Source organism: Engystomops pustulosus, chromosome 11, assembly GCF_040894005.1.
Source record: "Engystomops pustulosus chromosome 11, aEngPut4.maternal, whole genome shotgun sequence".
Classification (NCBI taxonomy): domain Eukaryota; kingdom Metazoa; phylum Chordata; class Amphibia; order Anura; family Leptodactylidae; genus Engystomops; species Engystomops pustulosus.
This window is the reverse complement of record NC_092421.1, coordinates 11,221,107-11,221,403: the sequence shown is the minus strand read 5'-3', so window position 1 is coordinate 11,221,403 and position 297 is coordinate 11,221,107.

Here is a 297-nt window from a genome sequence, read left to right as displayed (position 1 = left end):
CTACCAGGACAGTCATCTGGACATTGACGATATGCATCAGACTGGCTCGTCTCCAACCCCACCCTTCACTTCTTGACTGACATCTTCCATTATTTCCTTGAAGTCTGATTACCTGACTCCTTCTGACATTGTGACCTGGTAATTCTTGTGATAAATAAATACTTCAAAGAAGGGAACATATTTGCCATGTAACAAGCCAAATCCACCATGAAAGAATTTGTTGCCAAGCTTGAAGTAATAGATACGCAGAGACGAATGAATACAATCAGACTTATGTCATTTGCTTTCAAGGTGTTT